The sequence below is a fragment of the Chroicocephalus ridibundus genome, chromosome 1 (assembly GCF_963924245.1).
Source record: "Chroicocephalus ridibundus chromosome 1, bChrRid1.1, whole genome shotgun sequence".
NCBI classification, from domain to species: domain Eukaryota; kingdom Metazoa; phylum Chordata; class Aves; order Charadriiformes; family Laridae; genus Chroicocephalus; species Chroicocephalus ridibundus.
Window position 1 is genome coordinate 40,132,609 of NC_086284.1, and position 24,807 is coordinate 40,157,415.

At 39.9% G+C, this 24,807-nt stretch overlaps 1 long non-coding RNA gene across 2 annotated transcripts in view; it reads right to left on the reverse strand.

Annotated features, from left to right (window-relative positions):
• Window positions 1-21,582, reverse strand: part of LOC134519407 (uncharacterized) — a 43,422-nt gene extending 21,840 nt beyond the window's left edge. Inside the window, exons 1-3 of one of the 2 annotated variants that reach the window (XR_010072211.1) lie at window positions 21,496-21,582; window positions 21,167-21,252; window positions 9,149-9,223 (exon numbers count right to left, since the gene is read on the reverse strand). This is a non-coding gene — a long non-coding RNA (uncharacterized LOC134519407). The remainder of the gene's footprint in view (window positions 1-9,148; window positions 9,224-21,166; window positions 21,253-21,495) is intronic. The other variant, XR_010072217.1, reaches the window with a different exon arrangement.
• Window positions 21,583-24,807: the final 3,225 nt, after the last annotated feature.

Below are 24,807 nucleotides of genomic sequence, written 5' to 3' on the forward strand. Positions count from 1 at the left end.
TCAAAGAACGACTAGTGAGTTTAAACTTCCTGGGCAACCTGCTGTAGCTGACCCCGTTTGAGCACAGGGATGGACTACTTGAACTCTAGAGGTCCCGTCCCACCTCAGCAATTCTGTGATTCTGTGACAGAGCTAACTAAGCATCAAGTTATCTTTTTGATAGAAAATTAGGAGAGTGAATATGACTCCTTACAATCCCATGCACAAACTTGTGCAAATCCCACTACTTCTCCAACGTGTTTCTCTGCATGTAAAATGAACCTAATGTTACTTGTCTTTTTCAGTGTGGCACTTGCATGTATGTTTAAAAAAAATAAATTACATTTTGACTGCATTTTATATTAATATTGTAACTGTCTCTGTCTTAACATAATTTGTCTTCAGAATCTGCCAAGCATTTATCTCACAAAGATTAATGGGACATTGAAAAAAAATTGCCAGCTTTTCAGATGTTAATTTTGTCATTCTGGTTCACAAAAAGCCCTTTTATAAGAGGTGAAAAAATAAAATTGTTATCTTGTCACAGGAAAATATTGTCCACAATGTCATGTGGAAAAACACTCTACCTGACAATATCTGGAGAATAGCAGTAGCTGTTACCTTACGGTAGCAGAATCATTATAATATACCCAATAAATAGAAGGTCAAAGGTATGGCGCCAGAGAAGTCAGGAAAATAATGACAACATTTGTAGGAGCCAATGGAACTGTTAGCAAGGTAACATCCAGGTTCAATATCTGTCTGCAGACTCAATACCCTTATAAATGGATGACTGTGAGCCAACATCATCTGTGCAAAACATCAGGGTACAGAAAACTCATATTGTAACTGACTACTTAAGTGACTTTAAAAAATATTATAGGGAGGCATGACAGAATCTATAACAATCTTGAGCAAAATTTTAGATATATCAAGAGTGGGATTTTTTTAAAGCATTCAAATGATGTGGGAGTACAAGTCAACATAGCCACAATTTACTATATTGACATTACCATAAGTAAGGCAAACATCACAAAAATTCACCATATCATCTCTGTCTGAAACCCTGGACTCTACTTCCTGAAAAAATGTTCTTATTGGAAAGGAAACTTTTAAAATGGGGACGCTCATGTCTGCCTTCAAAATGTTTATTTATATAGCCCAGAAGCACAACACACTCACAATACACATTGTCATACAGAATGCGTACAAGGCCTTATCTGCAGGGATACAAAGCTATACCATCCCATTAGGTTTTAGTGGGGAAAAAGAAAAGATGATACATAACATACTGCTATATCTAAAGCTCCTGTCACAGTGCTGCTGGTGTTCTGTTGCTCAGCTTTGATCAAATTACTTTACACTCATATTTTACACATGTGATGAGAGATCCACAAAAAGATAATTGAACTCCTCTTTTCTGGACAGCCAAATAAATCCTTGTGCTCCCTCTGCACTTACTACCTGCATACACTTCAAATGGGCTATTGCAGTCAAAAGCAGACACTGGAAAGTAAACTATGTAGTCCTTTTTCTATACTAATGCCACATGGCATTAGCACCCTTTGCTGAAACCTATAGACAAAGAACACACAATGGAACATAAAATCTGCAATAAGAATCTTAAATGACTTATCCTGATTATTTATTTAATAATCTATTCTGGTTTGCATATTATTGACTCCTTTCACAAAGCATAAAGATTATTTAGTAGAACATATTTTTATATGTTTTGCATGAGCATAGGTATTTGCATTTACCCTTGAATTTAAAGATATCTGCAATGGTATTTGTTCATCCCAATGTATACTCACCCTCTTTTCGGAACAGGACTCTTTCAAAGAGGGTTGACTCTTAATTCCAGCAATATTTCTATATTCAAACATAATTACCCCCAAAATAAAATCATAACAAATTACTCGTGTATACATTGAAATTCTTTAAAGGAAGAATAGGAAGATTCACTCATTTAAATACAATGCATGAAAGACTGGGGTTTTCATTTCCTAACCAGGTATATTGATAATATTTTAACTAAGCCATCATCTTTATTGTACTTCTACAAAGACCTTATCATAAACCAGCGGTGCTCGAGGCATACTAAAATTGTAAGGATTTTCTCTCTCAAAGAATTAACACGATGCCCCTCTGGCACTGTTTAGAAATTCTTCATTTGCTCCACAAACATTAAAATGCTGGCAGAGCATAAGTGTAAGAGAGAACACCAAATTAGCATTATTTAACAGCATTCAAATTCAGCCTAATTTTTATAAATTATTTCTTGAAGGTTACTACCATGTAAGACAATTAGTAATAGAAGATATAAGGACAGGAAGTTTTCAAAATTAAAACCAAAGTTACAAACATTGTAAATATTTGTGCTTTAGCACCATGTCTAAATTACTTTTGATTAGCAATGCTAAGGCAATGCTATCAACCCTCCTAAAGGAGTTACAAATCCTGGTGATCAGCCCTGTCTTTTCCTCTCTTTCATTTTTCTATTAGTGTGTTGTAGCTGGATATCATGAGTACTCTTACACCAAGCCATTGCATTTTAGTCAATTTTGAATTAAAAGTACATAATTTTTCTTCCTATTCAGGGCATTTTCAGTAATTTCAGACCCATCCTTAGAAGGCAGGTCAGAAGGCAGGTTGCAGCCTCTCCAGAAATTTGACCAAAGGGTGTTGAGCTCTTGTTCCAGCTGACTCCTGAGGGTCACGTACTCCTAGGGAGCGTCACACACCATTTCAACAGGTACTAGGGTAGTATCCAGAAGTACTGGATCTAGAGTGGATCTCAAAGGGACAGCACTTTGTGCAGATAGGAGCAAGAAACTCTGCTGAGGACAGTGTACACATGCTCAGCAGCAGTAGACACACCACAAAGCAGAGTCCCCAGTATGCACTGGAGCAACTATTCCAGCTCAATGGAGACATCAACCCAGTTGGAGCTCCTGAGGAGGGATGCAGTTCTGCAGACCTGGGGCCACAGAGTCAGAGAGTTCTGACACAGTTCTGCAGAGAGGCCTGGGACCTCTCACTGATCCTGGGATCAAGGATGATGGGCTTCTCACCTGCAGGATATGAGCACAGGGAAGGGTTTGTGTCACTAAGTAAAAGAGCTGTGGGAGGAGGTCAGCAGGCTGCGCAGCATCAGGGATAACAATAAAGCGATTGAACAGATCTTCTCTGGGACCCTGCAGGATGCAAGAGCCTGAGCCACCAGCCACACTGAAAGAAGGGCAAGAAGGGTCTGTGCTTATTGGCTTGGGAAATGGAGACTCCTAGGATGGCAAAGGGTGGAAGCTCGTAATTTTTGGCAGAAAATTTTCAGTAGGATGGCTCCTGCTCCACTACACAATAGGGTCAGTGCCCTGGTAGCAGACGGGAGGCAGGGACCTGTGTCCAGCTGTGTCCAGCTTCTTTGATGTTCACAGACTGCTAGGAAGAGATAGGATCCACACGACTATCTGGGGAAGAAGCAACTTCACCAACAGGCCAGTCAACCCTATGAGAAGACCTTTAAAGTAGGAATGACAGAGGAGAGAGATGATAACCCACAATCTTCTGAAGGTGGATTGGAATGGCAAGCAGAGGGTGCCAGATCATGTGAATGGGAGAAACCTTATAATCAACAATGCTGGGCTGAAAGGGGCCAATGTTAAGTGCACTTAAATAAGGAAGTGCCTACAGGACTGCACCATATGGAAAGCTCTTGTACGTTTTCTGGAAAATCAGCAAGACTAGATGCCCATCTGAAGTACTTCTACGCTAAGGCAAAAAGCGCAGGGAACAAAGAAGAGGAATTAGAGGTTTGTGTGCAGTTGCTGAGCTATGATGTTATGGGGTCTCCAAGACCAATGCAAAAGTCCAGAGCAAGGAATACTTATCCTCAGTGAGGGAATATCAGACTAGGGAACATTTAAACAAACAGGACATACACAAGTCCATGGCGTCTAACAGAATCATAGAATGGTTTGGGTTGGAAGGCACCTTGAAAAATTACCTAGTCCAACACCCCTGCCACAGGTAGGGACATCATTTATTAGATAAGGTTGCTCAAATCCCCATCCAACCTGAGTTTGAAATTTTCCAATGATGGGGCATCCACATCTCTCAGGAACTTGTTCCAGTGCTTCACCATGCTCCCCATAAAAAATTTCTTCCTTCTGTCCAATCTAAATCTATCATCTTTCAGTTTAAAACTGTTGCCCCTTGTCCTGTCACTACAAAAATGCTCTCTCCATCTTTCTTATAAGCCTCCTTTATCTATTGAGAGACCACAATAAGGTCTCCCTGGAGTCTTCTCTTCTCCAGGCTGAACAACTCCTACTCTCTCAGCCTGTCGTCATAGGAGAGGTGTTCCATGCCTCTGAAAATTTTTGTGGTCGTCCTCTGGACCTGCTCTAACAGGTCCATGTCTTTCTTGTGCCGAGGATCCCAGAGATGGATGCAGTACTCCAGATGGGGTCTTGCGAAAGCAGAGTAGATGGGGATAATCACCTCCCTCAACCTGCTGGACACACTTCTTTTGGTGCAGCCCAGGACACGGTTGGCTTTCTAGGCTGCAAGCCCACATTGCCAGCTCACAACCAATTTTTCATCCACCAGTATCCCCACATCCTTCTTCATAGGGCTGCTTTCAATCAATTCATCTCACAGTCTGTACAGATACTGGTGATTGTCCTCACCCAGGTGTGGGACCTTGCATTTGGCCTTGTAGTACTTCATGAGGTTTGCATGGGCCCACTCCTCAAGCCTGTCAAGGTCCCTCTGGATGCCACCTCTTCCCTTTAGTGTATCAACTGCACTTCTCAGCTTGGTGATATCCCCAAACTTGCTGAGGGTGCACTCAGTCCCACTGTGTGTGTCATTGATGAAGATATTAAATAGTATCGGTCCCAGTGCAGACCCTTGAGGGACAACACTCATTGCTGGTTTCCACGTGGACATTGAGCAGTTGACTGCAACTCTTTGCATGCAGCCATACAGACAATTCTTTATCCATCTGACAGTTCATCCATCAAACTCATATCTCCAATTTAGCAGCAAGAGTGTTATGGAGACCATATCAAATGCCTTACAGAAGTCCAGGTAGATGACATCTGTAGATCTTCTCTTGTTCACAGATGTATTTACTTCACAGTAGAAGGCCACTAGATTAGTCAGGCACAATTTGCCTTTGGTGAAGCCATAGTGGCTGTGTTCCACATGTTTTGACATAACTTCCAGGAGGTTCTGTTCCACAACCTTACTGGGCATTGAGATGAGGCTGATTGGTCATCAATTCACAGTGTCCTCCTTTTTACCCGTTTTGAAAATGGGTGTGATGTTCCCCTTTTTCAAGTCACTGGGATCTGTGCCTTTGTAGAATGCATCCACAAATGCCGAGGAAGCTGTCTGATGTCATTGTGAATCCAATCATCTCAATTACTTTTGAAAGGTCATAGTGATCAAGGGAGGTTCCTGAGGAACTAGAAGAAAGCAAATTTCACCCCCACCTTCAACAAAGGCAAGAAGTAGGATCCAGAGAACTACAGTTCAGTCAGCCACACCTCAGGCCCGGAGAAGGCGATGGAGCAAATAACCCTGGAAACCTTTTCCAAACACATAAAAGGAAAGAAGGTGATTGGTGTAGTCAGCATGGATTTAGAAAGGAGAAATCATACCTGATCAACTTTGTATCCTTGCACAACAAAACGACTAGCTCAGTGGATGAGGGGAGAGAAGTGGCTGTTGCTTATTTTGACTTTCGTAAGGCTTTCAAGGCTGTCTCCCATAACATCCTCCTACACAAACTGAGGAAGTATGGATGAGATAAATGGAAAGTAGCGTGGACTGAAAACTGCCTGAACTGCTGGGATCAGAGGGCTATTATCAGTCACATGAAGTCCAGCTGCAAGCCATCCTGCAGTGCATCCCTAGCTCAATGAAATTTGTGTGCCTGAGACACCAGCGTGCTTATGATAATATAATTTCTAATCACAAGTATTTCAAACAGAAGAGTCTCCAAGATCCCTTCAGAAAGAAAAGCACTACTGCCAAGCAACCATCCATTCAAGGCAGTGTAGCTATTTATCTACGATATTTCTCAGACATTCCTTCGAGCAGTTTTTTTTCAGCTAAAGCTATTTTCCTAACAGTATGTAAAAATGGAACTTATCCAGAGAGTCAGGCATCAGCCTCAGTCTTAATATTTGCCAGGAATCATTTTGAAAATAAATGCCATTAGAGAGTTCATGTATTTAGAAGTGAGCTTTAACCTCATCTTTTTTATTTGGTTTATCACAAATGAGATCTATCTATTATGCTACCCCCAACAGTGTAAATACATGGCTAGTTGCAGGAGTTTACACCTACACATAGCTTTCATACATCCTTAAAACCTTCAAAGTAAAATAAATTTTAATTGTGAATTATATAGGGGCAAATAAAACAAATCAAAGGCAAGTATCCTAGAACTACCAAGAAAAACGAGGAAGAGTGCATGCTTATGCAAGGCAACAGTATAATGTAGTTCATTTAAACGCTTTCATTTTTTTAAGTTATGTCAAAAAAATGAGCCAAATGCAATCATAGGTAAACTCAATGCAAAGGACAAGAAGGGTAACACAGCTGAGACGGTAAGTTGATCAGATCCTAAAGACAGATGGAAAGGAGGAGGAAAGACAGAAAAAGAAAATAGGAAGATGATCTGCATGGGGATTCTGCGAACTAACGGTGTAGAACAGCGAACCTAGCAGCTCTGGGCCACCATTTCTGAGCTCGGCTCATTGTCATTCTTCATTAAGGGATTCTGAGATCCGACTTTCTGCTGCAAGTAATTGCCACATATTTCCAAAATTATGCCAGCCAGTGCTAATTCTCTCTGTGGTGAAGGTAACTATTGCCCTTGAGCATGGAATGCTCTGGGAAATGAGTTATCCTTCTAATGCTCAGAAGAGGGGATATGACGCTAGTACAGGAACAGACACTGGCGTGTGCTGCAGTCATGGGTAATGCTTCATTTACTTCAATAGCTCTCTTTCTCCCTCTCTCTCCTTCCAAACTCCTTCCCAGTTACTCATTATTGCTGCACTGAGGTGAATTAGTGGTGCTTTAAAAAGAAGGGGGAAATGGCATAATAAAAGAAGATCTAGAATGCAAAATGTGCAAGAAACATACTGCAGTGAAAAATAAAATTGCTAAATTAATAAATAAAAAGAATGAATCTATAATATTACCACTTACTCTTCAGCAACACCTATGACTTAACAGTACTAGCACCACATAGCACAGTCTTTGTTTCAAATGAATAATTTAATTAATTACTAATAAAAAATAATATACTGAAACCCTATATGCATACAAAAAGATGAAGATAGGGAAATTAAAAAAAAAATATTGTTTAACATAACACAAATTAAAGTTTACATTTATACAATACTTTCATATAAATGATTGTATTTATATAATACCTGCTTTGTTTCTGGTAGAATAGGCACATGAGGGAAAACTGAATACACAGTGTAATTCTTAGCCCTGGTGATCGATTTTTTCAAATGGAGCTTGACTGTCTTTTCATTTATTCAGATATAATTAGCAATAAATTCATTGAATTTGGAGCTACAATTAGGCACACCCTGCGATATATGAAGAATCCACTCTATTGCTATAGACAACATATTTATGATTTTTTTTTTTTGCATTTATTAAATTTTGAACAATGATTATACCTAGTGCTTTGTTCTAGAGCAAACCATGTGATTCAGCTCAGAGTAGTCTCAGTCATTGGCAAGTTGATTTCTTTAACAGGAATCTAAACACAAAGTATGACTTCATGTACACACCAAATGTGCCCACGTCATGACGGACAAAAGTGCATGAACCAGTGGCTGGTCCTTTGGACTGCTGTGAGTTATACACATAGCAGGGATGTTCAGTCTAGGAAATCATGATAAATCCAGTGCAAAGCTAAAACTCCAGAATTCATGTACAGCAGACATAAATGACCTGCTTTACTCTGCTGATACCTCCCCATTGGACTGGACTGCTTATTAATGTAAATGTAGCCAATAACTTCTGGCACTTCACTTTCAAACTCTTGCCCTTGGTGGGTGTTATATAACCATAACAGGGACTTCTCCACACTAAAACTCTTTCTGTCCACAAATTACCCTTTTTTTTTTTTCTTCTTCTTTCTTTTTTCCCACAAATCAACAGTTCAGCATCTCAGATCCACTTTAGAATTTATCTCTGCAGGAAAACATCAGTTGATTTTATGTGGCAGCAGGTGCTCAACTCCTTACAATCCTGTGAATGACACAATGCCCACCTCACTGTATCTTCCTTGATCCAAGCTGGTTTTGACCAGTCTCACCCCTCAGTTTGTAGAAGGAGATACAGGTGTCCATTTTTTATACTAAGTGGTAGTTCAGTAAGTTCATTCCTTAATTTTAACTCAACATCCATGACAACAGACCCCCTTGGTGTGGGGGAATCAGAGAACCCATGCAGCAAGAACAAGTGCAGTACACTTTGGAAAAGACAGCTTTGGAAAACTAAACTTTGTTTTCCTTGCTCTATTAAATCTCCTACAACTATCAGGCTGAATTTGCTGTGTCTTTATACTTCTTCCTAATCTTCTTTGACACAATTCTCTTTGTCTTCATATCTACCCACTGTTATTCCCCCATCCTTGCTCATATTGTCACCAACAGGTGGACAAATCAAGTAAACCTAAGAAACATGTTCACTGTAGCAGAAAACAAAGGCATCCACATCAAAAAAGAAAAGCAGAGAAGGAAAAAATGTACATTGGCTCACAGTTTCTTTAATGCACTCAGACTTAAGTTGAGATTTCATGAGGTAAATGGCCCAAATCAGGCTACAAAGACATTTGAAAATGCATATATATCTTAAGGCTCTATATGGCATTTGGCTTTAAAACAATTATTGGAGAATTCAATTAATTTTGCAGGGTACTTTATGCTGATCTGTAGATGTCATAAAAGAGAACTTCAGGCAAAAATAGTGCTGTCTTTTGGCATGAACATTGCAAAGCAAAGCAACTCTCCTGGGACTATCTATACAGCTAGCATTTCCTGTAGCAGCTTGAGGGACTGGAGGGGAGGCGAAGGGGGGAGGGAGGGTGCTGTTGGCACTGAACACCTTTCAGCTTTACAGTTACCTTTGAGTAATGACTCTTGAGTAGCCATTTCAGGGTGGCATCCTTCAGCATAAAGGCAGCTTGTACATGGTCAGTCTGAAGAAACAGAGAACTGCGTGGGTGCAGTGACAAACAAATTGAAAACAACTAAATTGTCATGAATGCTTTTCAATTCAGTGTTGTAATTTGCTGCATTAGGCAAAGTAAATTAGCTTTATATAAAATTCCTTCCCATATGATCTTAGACTAAGATCTGCACAACACAGCTCTATTCAAATAATCTGGGAAGAGAGATAACCTAAATAAACAAGGCTGATACTTTTAAATGACTCTGGTTTGTTCCATTCCATCAGTGATTGCAGTGAAGAGGCAGGGCATCTGAGATCTCAAATTAGAGATATTCTTAAACCTCATTTGTTGTCACTGGGTAGACTATAGAGAAGTCCGAGAGCTGCAGTAACTGCTGCCCAATGGATTATAGCCGTTCTGCAGCTGGATGAAGCCATGCCATAGCAAACTACCAAGACCCAAGAAAGTCCCTCTCTAAATCAACTTAACCACTTCCTTTTCATTAAAAAAAAAACCACCCAAAACAAAAACAAAAACCAAAAAAAACCCCAACAAACAAAAAACTCCCAAACAAACAAAAAAAAACCACCAAAAAAAACCCACCAAGGTGCCAATAAGCAGAGTAGTCTGACCCAATGTTTTTACCTCTTTCTATAAAACTTCAAATAATTTCAAAGTGAGAAGGAGACAGGAGAAAGGAACTTTTTGCTGCGCAGAGTTATCAACATATTTGATACATGCCTTCATCCACTTAAGGAGTCCATTTAACATTTTGGGAAGGATTCAGTTCCCTAAACATTAGTGTCTGACAACTTTTGAGATACTCCAAGGAATAAAGATGTGTACGCAGGGCTAACAGATACCGCATAGGACTTACAAGGGACTTGTACCCTTCAGTACAAGAGGCAGCTGGGAGCCAGATGGGGTAGCCTGCAGCATCTCATGAGCCAGAGGTTATTTGTACATGGCTCAAGTGCATAAAGCTATCCAGGTATTTGTAGATAGCCTGACTCTGTCAGAGACGCAAAGTATAATGACAGATCTGGTGAGTAGGTCTGAAGGACAGTAAGCATGAAATTAGCCCAGGGAAGGAATTTCTTTCCCATCCTTCTCCTTCAGCGCTGGACTGTTGGCACTGTTAAATTCTGTTGATATTTAATAAAAGCTAGCATCTGTGCCTTGCTTGCCTCCAATTACAAAGCTTCGTCCTAGGGCCACTTTGGAGTTTCTTACAAGCACTGATGCTTGAAGCACAGCTATAACAAAAGAATGGACTGACAGCTTTTTTCTGCCTCTAGCTACCTCTGTGTTCTTTTTTATTTTATCTGCTTCAGTTTTTGTTTTTTTTTTTTGGTTGGCCACCCTAAATGACCAGCCTGCAGCAATGGCACCCCTGTAGGAGACCATTTGATCAATCCTCTCTCTATGCAAGGCCTCCCAGGAACAGAAAATACCAGTGAAAGATGCTTCCGTGCCCCAATTACATGCAAACACACATCACCACCGCTACAGAGCTAACTGTCAGGGCTATTGCATTGGCTACAGAGAATAACAGGGATTCTTTGTGATAAGCCATGATAGATAATGTGAAAGTAGAGTTTATAATTGTTAACAATCAACTCAATATATGAAGGTTACTTCAGAATTGCTCTATAAAGCTGCTTTAGGGATAAAATTCACTTCAGATCATGGTCAACATTTGTCAGAGAGAAGGGAAGGCTGGAGAAAAAAAAACAACTATCCAATTTTATCCATTCTTATCTCTCTAAGAGTCTTCTCTGATAGCTAGATGACTAAGAATAACTGGTTTAGAACCTCACATTTAGAAAGTAGACAACATGAAATAAGAAAATAGAGAAAAGAAGAGAAAATGTAAAAGGAAAATAAAACAGTCCAAGTGACATCTGAGTTATATTGAACCAGGCATGCCTTCACTATCTAGCAAGCAGTTGCTAGTTACATAAATTCAAATGTTTTTTGAGTTTTCAGTCTCTAAATATTTTAGGTTTTCTCCAGTGAAATTGTTGGTCTTTCCTGAGTCATCACTGTCAGTGCTGATCATTTGTATGGATTATTAGTAAGTTGGATATGATGCAAACAAAACATTTAGGCCATAAGATGATTAAAAGTCCTGTTTTCCTGTGTAATCAATTATAGCTACAATACAGAATTTCTTGAAACTGTTGTATACCAGAGGAATCAATATATGTATCTAGATCTATGCCTTTAATGTACCATTTGTTAATGTATGTGTATACTTACAGATAATATTTCTTGGAGACAGTATGTAGGAAATACTAAAGTTGGTGTAAACCAAAATGTAGTTTGGTAGATAAATTTATGAGGTTATTTTGTACTGCATGTTTTAACACAAACTATAGGATTTTGTTCTCTCAGCTCTTTACATACAATCCAAGATATGATTTTCACAATGCTGTGAAAATACACTTTTTAAAAACAAGGCTTTTCCAAGATACCTAGGCAGAAAAAAAGTTGGGATATTGGCAACTCTGAAATTCTTGGATTTGATGTCCAGAAAACAAGTTCTCTTTTGTAAACTGCCTTGTACGATAGTTTCAACTTCCCGGATGTCCGCTGGGAATACTACACAGCAGAGAGGAAACAGTCCCGGAGGTTCCTGGAGTGTGTGGAAGACAACTTCCTAACACAGCTGGTGAAGGAACCTACTAGGGGAAGTGCCCTACTGGACCTACTGTTTGTTAACAGAGAAGGTCTTGTGGGGGATGTAAAGGTTGGAGGTCGTCTTGGGCAGAGTGACCATGAAATGATAGAGTTTTCAATTCTTGGTGAAGGGAGGCGGGGAGCCAGCAAAACTGCCACCTTGGATTTCCGAAGGGCAGACTTTAGCCTGTTTAGGAGCATGGTTGAGAGCGTCCCTTGGGAGGCAGTTTTGAAGAGCAAAGGTGCCCAGGAAAGCTGGTCATACTTCAAGCAGGTGCTCTTAGAAGCACAGGTGAAGGCCATCCCCATGTCCCGAAAGACGAGCCGATGGGGAAGAAGGCCAGCCTGGCTAAATAGAGAGCTTTGGCTGGACCTCAGGAAAAAAAGGAAGGCTTCCATTCTCTGGAAAAGGGGCTTAGCAACTTATGAGGATTATCAAGATATAACAAAGCTATGCAGGGGGAAGATTAGAAGGGCCAAAGCTCAATCAGAACTCAGCTTGGCCACTGCAGTTAAAGATAACAAGAAGAGATTTTTCCAGTATATCAACAGAAAAAGGAAAACTAGGGAAAATATAGGTCCACTGATGAATGAGACAGGTGCCCTAGTGGTGGAAGACACAGAGAAGGCAGAGTTACTGAATGCCTTCTTTTCTTCGGTCTTCACTGATAAAGCCGTCCCTCACACATCCCATACCCTGGAGGCAAGGGGGAAGGTCTAGAGAGAGGAAGATTTTCCCTTAGTTGAGGAGGACCGGGTCAGAGACCACTTGGCCAAGCTGGACATTCATAAATCCATGGGCCCTGATGGGATGCACTCGCGAGTGCTGAGAGAGCTGGCAGATGTTATCGCTAGACCACTCTCCATTGTCTTTGAAAGGTCATGGGGAACAGGAGAGGTGCTGAGGACTGGAGGAAAGCTAACATCACTCCAGTCTTCAAAAAAGGCAAGAAGGAGGACCCAGGGAACTACAGGCCGGTTAGTCTCACCTCTGTCCCTGGGAAGGTAATGGAGCGACTCATTCTGGATGCCGTCTCCAAACACATAGAGGAACAGGAAGTTATTGGAAGTGGTCAGCATGGATTTACCAAAGGCAAATCATGCCTGACCAATCTGATAGCTTTCTATGATGTTATAACAGGTTGGCTGGATGAGGGGAGAGCCGCAGATGTCATCTACCTTGACCTTAGCAAGACTTTTGACACTGTCTCCCATAACATCCTCATTAGGAAGCTGAGGAAGTATGGGCTAGACGAGGTGACAGTGAGGTGGATCGAGAGCTGGCTGAGTGACAGAACTCAGAGGGTTGTGATCAGCGGCACAGAGTCCAGTTGGAGGCCTGTAACGAGTGGTGTCCCTCAGGGGTCAATACTTGGACCAATTTTGTTCAATATATTCATTAATGACCTAGATGAGGGGACAGAGTGTATCCTCAGCAAGTTCGCTGATGATACCAAGCTGGGAGGGGTGGCCGACACTCCAGAGGGCCGTGCTGCCATCCAGCGTGACCTGGACAGGCTGGAGAGCTGGGCAGAGAAGAACCTAATGAGGTTCAACAAAAGCAAGTGTAGGGTCCTGCACCTGGGAAGGAAGAATGCCAAACACCAGTATATGTTAGGGGCGGACATGCTGGGAAGCAGCTCTGAGGAGAAGGACCTGGGGGTCCTGGTAGACAGCAAATTATCCATGAGCCAGCAGTGTGCCCTTGTCGCCAAGAAGGCCAATGGCATCCTGGGCTGCATAGGGAAGACTGTGGCCAGTAGGTCGAGGGAGGTCATTCTCCCCCTCTACTCTGCACTGGTGAGGCCACAACTGGAGTACTGTGTCCAGTTTTGGGCTCCCCAGTTCAAGAGGGACAGGGAACTACTGGAGCGAGTCCAGCGTAGGGCAACCAAGATGATTATGGGACTGGAGCACCTCCCTTATGAGGAAAGGCTGAAAGAGCTGGGACTCTTTAGCCTGGAGAAGAGAAGGTTGAGGGGGGACCTGATTAATGTTTACAAGTATCTAAAGGGTGGGTTTAAGGAGGACGGAGCCAGGCTCTTTTCAATGGTTCCCAGCGACAGGACAAGGGGCAATGGGCACAAGCTAGAACATAGGAAGTTCCGTTCAAATACACGGAAAAACTTCTTTACGGTGAGGGTGACAGAGCACTGGAACAGGCTGCCCAGGGAGGTTGTGGAGTCCCCTTCTCTGGAGATTTTCAAGACCCGCCTGGATGCAGCCCTGAGGGATGTGCTTTAGGCAATCCTGCTCTAGCAGGGGAGTTGGACTAGATGATCTCTAGAGGTCCCTTCCAACTCTGAAGATTCCGTGATTCCGTGATATCAAGGAGCATTACTGATCCAGCTCAGAAACTTATATATAATTTCCTGTGCAAACATACAGATAACTGCATATTATTTTTGCTGTATTGCAAAATGTTACTCTGGGGAGATGTCTGATATTCCCATCACTCTCGTCAAAGCCAGGCTTAACACAAGGTATTGCAAGCAAGAGAAATACGCTGCTTGCATGTCAAGAATTCAGGTTAGATCCAACAGTCTCTGAGACACAGTAGATTTTTCCCCTTTTCCCCTAAGGACCTCCAGGTTATTCAGCAAATGGAGCTGAACCACTCTACCATTTTTCAGTCACTGCGCAATAGGCCCTAAATGGAAAAGTAGTCTGACCGTGACATACAACTTCAGACGCTGATTTGTCATCCAGCTCAACGAAATGCTTTACTGAAGAGAACTGAGGTAGTAAATTTCTTTTCATATTCATGTCTGCAATTAATTACAGATTCAGTCTCACCACCAAAAAAGCCCAGAATAGACAATCACCACTGATGAGCACTGGGTCAAAGAAAAGCTAAGCACACACTACATCTGTATTTTTCCCTTTAATTTAACTTCCTTCTTAATAGCAGCAAATAAAATCTTCTTTCTTTGCTCATAAAAAGCATATCTTTCTGCATCTTCAAACTCTAGTTTCACACAGAGCTACACAAGTATGTATTCATAAATATGCAGTTAATTGTAAGATAATTTGTATATTTTTGTGATTAATTAGCAAAGCTTTTATGACTTCGTTCCCCTCCTATAGAAATCAGAACTATAGAATAACCGTAAAGAACCAGGACAGATTTTTTTTAATTATTTTAAATTAAATATAACAGGGAGGCATTACTTCTTTGTCTTTTCAAATCAGTGAATTTTACTTAGAAAATATGACTTTCTAATATACAGGATGACCAAAACTCACAAAACCTTTTTTTATATCTAAAATGTCAGAAGGTAAGTCCATCTCTTTGAAGACTTTTAAGGCTAGAAATTGGAGCTTTATGGTACTGGAAAGGATCAGTTTCCCAGTTTCTAACTTTGGAGTATCCCAAGATACTGGATGTTAATGTCATGACATTTTAGATATATAGAAACTCTTTTAAGCTATATTTAGAGGTTTCAAAGGTTCCCTCTGAAACTTGCACACAAGTGGACCTACAGTAACCAAGGGATATAACTCTATATTAACAGTACAAGAGATTATCCATAAACATAGTTTAAGGCTTTGAAATGTACCTAAAATAGTTTATTTCTAACATATGTGGCATGTACAGAAAATATGATGATATGATTATACATTAAAGGTTTTATCACCATAAATGTAGGTCATCCAGAACAAATACAACTGATAGCAAAGACTTTCAGAAAAGGTAGCCTAAAGCGAAAATTTTCAGTCCGGCCTTAGAGTACTAAAGAAGAAGTCAGCCTTTTATTTCACAAAGTAAATATTTCTCTTTAAAGATACAGCTTTTTTTCATTGCAGATTTCAGACTAAAAAATGCCATTTACCCCTTCCTCCCCTCCAATGAAAGTTTCTTGGTCCTTCCTTCAGCACTAGGAGTTCTACACAACAAAATAACTACTGATGAGAAACACGGGGTTTTGTATAACTTTTTGTATTTTATTCTGTTGTTTAGCTATGTGAAAATTTTATTCAACAGTATATCTTAAACTGAAAGAAGATATAAACATGCTTTTATAAGGTGGATAGGCAGGATCTTCAGACCTTTTCATTTGTAAAATTATTTGTAAAGTCCACTGGTGTTTGATTTTACTTCATAGATATTCTTCATCATGCTCACCCAACTTATATATTACCTCTTACCTATATATAAAAGAATTCTAAGCCACAATCAATGTGAAATTTGGCAAAATAAGAAAAGTCTAATAGTTATTTTGGTTACCATCATTTTGTAAGGGGTTTACACTGACATCAGATTCTCCTGTATTCTTCTCAATGTTCCTAGAGGACAATCATTATTCATTTGTCAGACTAGATAGAAATTAAGAAACAAATATAAACCTAAGCATTTCCCTTAGGCTAATATTATTTCTATGTGATAAATTCCTGTCATGAAATATTTGCTATTAAACTTGGTTTGAATGGTTTCTTTATGAATTAAGGAATAAACCATGGCCAAATACCCCTCTCTGTTACTCCAGTGAAACCCTATGGAAAGCAGTAGTGTTTTACAGGTGCAATGCTGGGAATTTCGATCAGCTTGAATGAAGGTATCAAGCATGTCTTTTTTCTTTCTTTTCCCCTACAAATATCATAAGGTCATCTATATGCAAGCCTATGATAAGATACATTTTATATTATAGGTGTTATTACTCATCAGAATGCCTAAAATTTAGGAAGCAGACCTCCCAGAAAGTCAGCAATTTAGAGATTGTCTTACAAAGCACTGCAAAAGTAGATGTTCACACACAGTCAGTTTTCCCATAAATGAGGTTAATTTGTGTTAGCAAACTGTCAAAGAACCTGTCATATTCTATTGTCTTTCCAAGTACAAAAATGTTAAACAGATTACAAGACTGAAATAATACCCCAAGAAATCCCACACAATGAAGAAAATCAGCTGGTTTATGGCTTCTTATTTTGAAATTATACTTACATCTTATTCCAAGGAGTATTTGTTTGCCTAATGTGCATATTGAAGAATACTATTCTGTATTTTTATTTTCGTAATATTTTCTTTAAAATTGCTGTAATAATAGCATTAGTTCTGTGGAATACATATGCAAGGTCAAATGCTTCACTGCATTATAAACTTGAATTAATAAGTTGATCCTTTTCATTCTCTGCATTTTTAATGAAACAAAAGATAAAATTTCACATATTTGTGAAAACAAATACAGAGCACAATTAGTAAGAAGTGTTCATTTAACACAACTCTTTAAAACAATAAAAGTACACCAACAACATACACTGGAAGTGTTCAAGAAAGATTCTATACGTGTCGTAGCTACCATGGGACCAGTGCAATTATTGATACTAGATTTGTGATTTTAGAAGTTTTAAGTATAGACTTTTTAGGAGAAGTTAGTGCTGGAAAGATACATTTGAAGTAATTCTAAAGAAATAGGAAGCAAGAGTAACCTCACACATTGACAAAGGGTAACAGTTGGAAAAGAGCCTAAAACCCAAATTCACAATTTACCAGGAAATACCACACTTAGTCTGATAACATGGAATTCAACTTATCTTAAAACGAGGCAAATTCTGGCCTCACTGCTTTCTACATGGTTTTCAGAATAATTGCTTTGATTTCCTAGGACTTGAGTGAGCACGGAAACATACAGCAAATAGTGAAATACGTACCTGTTCTCTTAATGGTAAATAAAAACATCCAGTAAATACATTAAATTTCATAACGATGTTACCTTCTGGCAGATATATTTACTACCACAATTTTACCTGGTTTTTTCTTCCCTTTTTTTTTTAAAAAAAAAAGATGTGTTCAATCAAATGCTTGACGTTAATATAGCATACTGAATTTTCCACTAAAATACTTCAAAATTGCTTCTTTGTAGGCAACCTGTGAACACAGGAAACACATGCTGAAATCATATTATATTTGCTTTTGTGTCACTGAAAGCAAACAGCTATCTTTACTATGTAAAGTTAATGAGTCCAATTAATGAGTCTCCAACACATGGGAGGAGGTATAAGGGAAAATGACACTGAATTCAGATGTGTTAGTTCAGGGAAGAATTTTTCTTTTTGTGCCTTTGAACTACATGTGCTTGGATGAACTACTTGTGCTTGGATGCGCACAAGTCTATGGGACCGGATGGGTTACATCCAAGAGTGCTGAAAGAGTTGGCAGACGTGCTCGCCAAGCCACTTTCCATTATCTACCTGAAGTCATGGCTAACTGGGGAGGTCCCAATGGACTGGAAGGTAGCAAATGTAGCGCCCATCTACAAGAAAGGCAGAAAGGAGGATCCGGGAAACTATAGGCCTGTCAGTCTGACCTCGGTAGCAGGGAAGGTCATGGAGCAGATCATCTTGAGTGCCATTACAAGTCATATAATGGACAAGCAGGGGATCAGGCCTAGTCAGCATGGGTTTAGGAAAGGCAGGTCCTGCCTGACGAACCCGATCTCCTTCTATAACAAGATGACCCGATTATTGGAAGAGAGAAAGGCTATGGACATTGTCTACCTAGACTTTTGAAAAGCATTTGACACTGTCCCCCATAGAATTTTCATGGAAAAACTGGCGGCTCATGGCCTGGATGAGCATACAATCTGCTGGATCAAGCACTGGCTGGATGGGGGGTCCCAAAGAGTGGTGGTCAATGGAGTTAAATCCAGCCGGTGGCTGGTCACAAGTGGTGTCCCTCAGGGCTCGGTGTTGGGACCATTTCTGTTTAACATCTTTATTGATGACCTTGATAAGGACATACAGTGTATCATCAGTAAGTTTGCAGATGACACCATGTTAAGCGGGAGTGTTGATCTACATGAGGATAGGGAGGCTCCACAGAGAGACTTGGATAGATTGGATCGATGGGCCAACGCTAATGGAATGTGCTTCAACAAGGCCAAGTGCCAGGTCCTGCACTGGGGCCACAACAACCCCATGCATCGCTACAGGCTTGGGGAAGTGTGGCTGGAGAGCTGCCTGGCAGAAAAGGGCCTGGGAGTTCTAATTGACAAGCGGCTGAACATGAGCCAGCAGTGTGCCCAGGTGGCCAAGAGGGCCAATGTCATCCTGGCTTGTATTAGAAATAGTGTGACCAGCAGAAGGAGGGAGGTGATTGTCCCCCTGTACTCAGCACTGGTGAGGCCACACCTTGAGTATTGTGTCCAGTTCTGGGCACCTCAATATGGGAGAGATATCGAGGTGCTGGAGCAAGTGCAGGGGAGGGCAACGAAGCTGGTGAAGGGCCTGGAGAATAAATCTTATGAGGAGCGATTGGAGGAGCTGGGACTGTTTAGTTTGAGGAAGAGGAGGCTGAGGGGAGGCCTCATCACTCTCTACAACTACTTGAAAGGACATTGTAGAGATGTTGGTGCTGGTCTCTTCTCACAGGTAATTAGCGATAGAACAAGAGGGAATGGGTTCAAGCTGCAGCAGGGTAGGTTTAGGCTGGACATTAGGAAAAAATTCTTCACAGACAGAGTGGTCAGACACTGGAATAGGCTGCCCAGGGAGGTGGTGGAGTCACCATCCCTGAATGTGTTTAAGACTCGTTTAGATGTGGTGTTAAGGGATAATGTGTAAGGGAGAACTTTGTAGAGTGGAGTTGATGGTTGGACTCAATGATCCCAAGGGTCTTTTCCAACCCAAATGCTTCTATGATTCTATGATTCAACATCTCTGAGAGCTACCTAACCTATATTTTAGTTTAGTTCTAATATTCCAAACAGACTTTTGAAAAGTTTAATAAAAAATGCAGTGTCCTTTCAAGACTGAGCCTTCTCATGCTTCAAGCACCAGGAAAGTCTTCAAAAATCACTGTGTCTACTGGTTAGCATTCATTAGAGTGACATTTATAATTGTATGTGCCCAGGGCTGATTCTTATCATTTCCTATGAGGTTCAAGTACCTTGAACTCTTATTGATTACAGGCCATTCAGCATTTTTCAAGAATCAGACAGAGAGGGACATGAACATGCGACCACACGAACCATTTATCTAGACAATAAAATTAAAATGGTACATGCTGTGAATTTAAAATATTGTAGTCATATCTGCATAACTCTTGCATGCAAAACTTTTTTTCTAAATAAAGTATGTATATACATACATACACACACAAGTAGGCACACAAACACACGTGTATACACACATAAATAAAAATCTCCAGATAGTTTGGAAGCAGATTAACCAAACCCAAAGTATCATACTCTGGAATAGGAGACTCCACACAGGTCTTTATACTTGTCTATTTCATCTTAGTCTGCCACTATTATTACAGCAATATAATCTAAAAAATCTTCAATGGAAACAGATCTTTATGATGCAGGAATATTTCTGGAATATTTCTAAATGGTAAAGACATCATTGAAATGAAAAAAATGCAATATACTAATCCTTCAGTGTGACTGCTATTGAAAAATGTAGCCTCTGAAGTAAAGTTTTAAGATTTAGATTCACAGATACAACATATTTAGTGGATGACCAAATTCAAATGTGTCTGTTATTCACAGTATCATGGGACATATCCTTTGACTCTTATGTCCTGTGTCATTTCATCTGTTTACCAACAAAAAGCTGAACTGAATGCATCCCTTTCTGTCTACTTAAGTACATACCATCTATAACCTCACAGACTTACCCCCTAGAAAATATTTTCTCTAAAGTGTTTTTGTTGTCATTCTTTGCATTAAGCATAAAAGCAAAAGTATTTGAAATCCCCATTTTCTGTTTTCCTTCATTATTGTTTCACAGACAGCTAATTAGAAAAGATATTTCATACAAATGATTAGCTCTTATGTCTGCTTTAACACTTGAAAGGTTACAGCAATAGGAAATGGAAGAGCTTTAATTAAAGAATGAATTATTGAATACTCCATTTTAATTGATGTAGCCCTCTGCTATTATTTTGTGTGTTTATAGATATTTTATGTGATTCTGTAATCAAGATGACACACACACAAAAAGCAAGACTTTAACTACTGAGGCTAAAGAAGGAAGTGCTGCTGTGTGATCACATTCAGCCATTTAAGTTCAAGAATCATGTGAAGTGTGGTTTCCATGACAACAAGTCGCTAATTGCTAACATAAAATAAAGTAAAAATCAACCTTGACGGAATTTGGCAGTGACATGGAAGCTGAAAAACCTTCAAAATAATTATATGACAATTTTCCTGTACGATGAAGAAATACAAGCAACCCCACCTTCTGAGACAGGATGAAAGCACTCAGAGTTCCAGGGTTATTTCAGATTTGGCAAAGCTGGCTGCATACAGTAGTCATTGTGTATTACACTTGATAGTCAACACCTACCTTCAGCAGCAGATAAGAAGAGATGTTTGTGATGAGGTGATGAAGGATTTTTGCATCCTTGGGCTACAGATCAGCAAAGGAAAATGCTGTGGAAAATGCATGAAGTAAAAAAAAAGACACAAATAACAGGATTTTAGCATAAATTCACAGGGTAAGGCGAAAAACAAATTAAAGGAGAGCAGAGGGGAAGAAAGAAGCTAAACTCATACATGCCTCCCATGCTAACTTATTAGTAAGGGTTTCAGACACCTCTAGCTTGCAGACAAAAAGAGTCTTTTGAGACTAGGGGAAACTATTCGGGAAGCACAATGGTACCATTCAAAATTTACCGATTTATGAACTGCTGCATATCATTTGTAAAAATTGCTTCAGCCTGAGTTACCTTTCACCAGCTCTGTAAGTCGACTCACTGGGTCACTAGGAGTGAACAAGAACATTTTGATAAATTCAGTTTCCATGACAATGAATTAGCCATGGAAAAGGGGGAGGTGTTGAAAGATCTGTGTTCTGTAGAATACTCTTCAAATGTTTGCCTGTTTTCATTTTTAGCCATTTAGTTCTCATGGCTCTGTTCCAGGACTCTTTAATTAGCCAGTAGCTGTTTTTCCTCCACAGATTAGAGGAGTAATTCATCAGTGAATGTTTCACTCAGTGGTCCCATCTAATGTAAGAGAACATAAAAATGATTTTTTCCAATTATGCTTTTTTGTTTGTTTAGAAGGAATGCAGCAGGCTCTTTTTTTGGTTGTTGTGCCACTATAACCTGGCTACACAATGCTTATCTTTCTTATTTATTGCCCACTACTCTACTTATGAGTACAATTGTAACTTGCAAGACATTGGGAGATCCTTTTAAGAGCTTGTGAGCCCCCAAAACAAAACAAAATAAAACAATGATTTGAAGTTTGCTTCAAAAGGAACAAGCCAATAAAAGAAGGTCATATTCCAAAGCCCTCTATAGCCTGCATCAATGGGAAGTGCTGAGAAAAAGACCTCAGAATACAACTGGTATTTATTTTTGATAGAAGTGCTTAACATTATTTTAAATTTGTCCGACTTACGAAAGGCTAAGCCCATGGGACACTTGTAAGTGTCGGGACTAAAGTCTACTTAAATTTGTGAATGTATTTCTGCCATTTTCAGTGGGTCCTGAGTGAGAGTCTTACACTAATAAGATTAAGAGGGAAGCTGTTTAACCATTCACAAAACATCCTTATAATTCAGAGGAAAAGGTAAAGGGAGATCAGGAGAGCTGTTTCCACTGACTGTTGGGACAGATAGTTTTCCATCCAGAGACAATTGAGACAAATTTGGCTCCTTCAGAAAGTAAGCCTGTTCTTAGTACCTCCAGCAATATGCTCCCCATTGCCATAAATAAAAATTGAAAGGGCTGAACACCTTGCTTCCATTGTCTGTCTGCCTAACAGCATCGTTTCATGTGCTGTACAAGAAATGGAAGGGTTTTTCGAGCAGTTGTTAGTGGCTGTGCCAGCCCAGCATGGGCTGAAGTGTCTGAATGATTTGCAAAAGAAAGAAAATGTTACAAGGGGAAAAAAGAAAGCAAGCCACTGCACAGAAAAACAAAAAAAAAAAAAAAAAAAAAGGAGGGAAAGAAGGAGGGAAGAAAAGGAGAGAGAAGGGGAGAGGAAAGAGACCCGGGAAGCGGGAAGGGAGACTGAGTGTTAGAGGGGGAGTGGATGGGGGCAGAGGGAAGAAGGTAGGAAGGGGAGGGGTGGTGGGAGGGGGAAGGGAAAGGGGGTCGTGAAGGGGAAGAGGAAGGGGGAGAGACAGAAAGGGAAAGGAGATATCACTTTCATATGTACCCCTGCAAAACTGTTTTATGTGTACTTCAGTAAGAGATCAATTTCTGTTCACTAATGTATACATATAGATATATGTTCTATGATATTTGCATAGTTATTTTGGCTTCTATCTGTCTCCACAGGTAATTCACACACACATGAATATTCACAAATAGGTGCATATTTTCACTTGCAACCATTCAGTTACAGACACAAAAAGGGAGAGGAAAGCTTATTTAAAACTATTGCATGTAAGGCATCTATCCCATCCTAAAAAACTTCTAATTGAAGAAGTATGCCAATTTTCCAAAATGCAAATACCATTAATATTAGCCTATTGTGAAAATAGTGCAGGATTGGAAGCCAAAGTAACTGTTTTAGTCAATGAGACTTAGTTGTTCTGAAGGAGCCCCTCACAAAAGAAAAATAAGAGGACGAAAAGATGAATCCAGGTTGATTGAAATTCAGTAAATCAGCAGCCTTCAGTCTCTCAGTCTTGATTTAAAATAGCAAGGGCAGTTGCCGTCAGGCCCTTGAGTGCATGTGGACAAGAAAAAGCCTAATGACTTCTTTTGTTCATCTGCCATGTGGAACTATTTCAACATTCTTATCTAGGATGTGAACGAGGTGCGCTAATAGCTCCGCGCTTCCACTCCTGGAACGGAGGAACGAAGGCAGGTAGCATGCACTCAGGTCCCATTGATATTAATGGTGTGAGATCGCTCAGCCTGCTGCTTTCAGTGAAACAACGGTGCAATGCCCTCCGCGAGAGACAGATGTCAGACGCTTCTTCACTCTATCCATGACCTACAGCTGGCACCAGACACCGCTGCACGTCTCGTCTTGTTAACATTTTCACAGGTGAGAGATGGATAAACAACAGTTTTCTCAGACCTGTAGATTGCTAGTAAGTGTCACAAAATACACACCGGAGCTCAGGTGCAGATCATTAAAAAAGAAACAAGAATGGGAGGAATAATGACACGTCAATCCATTTCAAGTCACCCCCGTGATATTAGTTAGCACCATGCACAGGGAGTTTTGCCTTCTGTTCTTTGGAACTTGAACCAGAAAGATGGCAGTGGAACTTATTTCCAGATGCTTTTGGTTAAAGTTTGAGCGCCTGCTCAAATTAAGGAAGAAAAGAAGAACATTCAAACATTCAAAAATTCAGTTTTTTTCTAATAAAGGTTTAAATGATCTAGGCAAGCACTGTGAACTTTAACTAATAGTTTCATGCTACAGTAATGGCACCTATTATTTGAATTCATTTCCCATACTGACAGCACAACTCAGGCATACTCCAGACTATGACATTTTAAGTGACTGGTGATTTTCAGTGGTGCTTTCTACAGTACACATATACGCACTACAGAGTGGAATATATATGCATCTCTCTGCATGTGTGAGTCTGTGTAGACTACAGCTTATGCTACTTTTACTTTTGATGTTATATGGAGAAATATATACTTTTTTTAAAAAAAGTGCAGTATCCTTGGAATATATGTGTTTTCCCATGCTAAATTGGATCAAAAAGAGGAAATACTTGAGATACATGACAAAATTTCAGAAGTTTTCATTGTTTCAGTCAAGCCCATGCTATTCCACCACATTTTATAATCTAACACCATGAAGCACAGAACATAAATAGAAATGGTAAACACAGTACTGAGCAGAAAATTAGTCAAACACATATTTTTTAAAGGATCGCTCATGTTTCACAGGACTTCTCCTAGCCACCACGCATTTAGTCATTCAATTTGTATGTGGTATTTCTTATATGTAAAAAAACCAGCCATTGGCTTCCCCCTCCAATGCACTACAAGCAGACATATAGCC